The following is a 2846-nucleotide window of genomic DNA, read 5'->3' on the forward strand; positions in this document are numbered from 1 at the left end:
GCCATAAAAGAGCACTTATTTATAACCAGGTCATCTTACCTTCATCACATAATGATTAGTGCTTCAGAAAAGAGACACAAAGAAATCTGCCAGTTTACATGAGGAATTACCTGCTTATGTAAAGAACAGCAAAGAATAAACTTGGTGAATACTTTTAAGCACCTTTTAGGAGATGTCATACGTGGGTCTCCTGGTTAAAAGTAAAACACAACAAAAAAAACCAACAAACACCTTCCAAAATACATCTAAACCCCCACCCTAAAAGTGTGACAACTGCAACAAGCAGCTTTGGTAGGAAATAAAAACACATTACTTTCCCAACAGAAACTGGGTGCGGTGAGGGGTGTATGAGGCAGGGCAGGGGATGGTGACAAGGGATGGTGTACTGTAAAAGCCTTGCAGAAAGCTGTCTGAACTAGTTTAAAGATTGGGGTACAAGTTCTGGGAGGTTTATGGGTTTATCTATTGATCAGTCTGTTCTGTAGGCCAGCAAAAAATGCAATAAATAACTTCATAGTCACAGAGTCTCAAGGGCTGGAAGGGGCCTGGAGAGCTCATCCAGCGCCACCCCCCTGCCAGAGCAGCACCACCTAGAGCAGGGCACACAGGGACTCATCCAGCTGGGATGGAATGTCTCCAGAGAAGGAGCCTCCACAGCCCATCTGGGCAGCCCCTGCCAGTGCTCCCTCACCTCAACAGGGAACAAGTTTCTCCTTGTGTTTCTTTGGAACCTCTTCTGTTGCAGCTTGTGCCCGCTGCCCCTTGTCCTGTCATTGGCCATCCCTGAGCACAGCCTGGCTCCAGCCTCCTCACACTCACCCTTTATGCATCTGTAAACATGAATGAGGTCACCCCTCAGCCCCCTCTTCTCCAAGCTAAAGGGTCCCAGCTCTCTCAGCCTTTCATCTCAAAGGAAATGCTCCACTCCATTATCTTGTGTGGCCCTGCACTGAACTCTTCAGCAGCTCCCTGTCCTCCTGGAACTGAGGGGCCCAGACCTGGACACTATATTCCAGATGTGGTCTCATGAGGGTAGAGGGGGAGAAGAACCTCTCTCCACCTACTGCCCACAGCACTTCTAATCCACCCCATGATGCCCTCCTTTTGTTAGTTATGAATTTCTAGGCTGGTAATGCTTGATACCATGCAAAGAAAGGGAAATAACAACCTACACTCAACTCTGGAAAAGAAAATCCCAACCCAACGGTTTGGAGACCTACCAGAAGCATTCTCTTCTTCTCCTCATCATTTCCTGACTTAGAAGAGCTGCTTCCCACTCTATACACCTCTTTAAAGAATCTTTCTTCGTTTCTTGTCTGAGCTTCCCAGTTGAGCACCAATCTCTTACTTGAAAGGCTGCTAGAAAACAGAATATTGTGACACAAATGGGGAGTATTTGCAAGCAATTAATGCAGAAACCAATGGGAATCACTCACATGCCAGAGCAATTACACACTGGTCCCAGAAGCAAACACTGGGAAACACGTTGCTTTGAACCTGCCCAACTCCCTCCAAGGGCCAACAGCATCTTAAACAACGAGCAAGTAACAGCAGACAAGAACCTTTTTGGGTTTCAACTGCACACCTTGCTCACTACTGCTGGGAGAGTCTGAAACAACTGAACACAGACAGACAGCACAGCACCAATGCCCAAGCCTCCTAAAAAAGGGTGGTAAGCTCCCAAGCTTGCTCACCCTGTGTTTTAAGCTCTTCTGTTTGCTTCTGCTCTGCCCAACAGCACTCTCCTATTGATTTTAAGGGTCCCAAAGCATAAATTTGTGTTGTCAGAAAGTGTATAGGTTTCCCAGTGCTCATTTTTGTCCCTTTTCTCCAGAATTCCTGGATACTAGCAATCCATGCAGTTGTAAATTCCCCTTAACGGCCATCTTCCAGCTATACCAGAGGACAGGGAGCTTCAGGTGTTAAGAGGGACAATTTAAGGACACAACTTTTCTCTTTCCCATGACCAATACCCTCATACCCAGAAAGGAACGAAGAATTTGCTACAAACATGAAGGAATGCATTGTCCAGGCACAGCAGAGACAAACAAGATACCAACAGATCTACAAAGGAGTATTATAAGCCAGGAAAAAAAAAAACCCCACCAATCAGCAGCTCAGTTGAGTGAGCACTCAGCTACCCAGCAATTTTACAGGCACAGAACACAGTTGGATTTCACACACGATGCACATGCTCAATGTATAGCAGCTCAGCACATGAAGCTGGTGTTAATGTGAGGCTGCAGCATTGGTGTTTAACAAATAAAACAGTCAGAGAGGAAGGCAGCCATAACAAAATATAAACTGTGGATGAAATCGCCTCATTGGCCAAACTGCAGTTACATGAAGCAGTGTTTAAAGCTAGACCAGAAAACACCTGAAGGATGACCACACAGAAGTGCATGAAAACCCAACTCAGGCTCAGCCACCCCTAAAGAGTTTCTACAGGGAGTGCCTCTTGTGCTTTTAGATTGGGATTCTGACACACCACCAGCTTCGCCAGGAAAACCCATCTTTGGAATGTCCTTTTCATATAGGTAACAACAGATTGCTTTGGGCAATGAAGAAATGGGATGAATATGTGAACCACATACAAAAACCAAACATTAACTGGAGCAGTTACTCACAATATTAACTTCTTTGTACTTGAGCTTTGCAAACCAGAACACACAAATAAGAAAGGAAGAACAGTTTGATCCTCCAGCAGGAGATTGATCCACAGAGAACTTTTCCCCACCTTAAGCAGGGCTCAGACCACTCCTGCTGCTCCCCTCTGTTAAGGGCTGTGACAGGACAGGACATCATACCCCGTGTCAGCACGCAGTGTTTCTAACCAAGGACATCTC

Source organism: Colius striatus, chromosome 7, assembly GCF_028858725.1.
Source record: "Colius striatus isolate bColStr4 chromosome 7, bColStr4.1.hap1, whole genome shotgun sequence".
Lineage (NCBI taxonomy): Eukaryota > Metazoa > Chordata > Aves > Coliiformes > Coliidae > Colius > Colius striatus.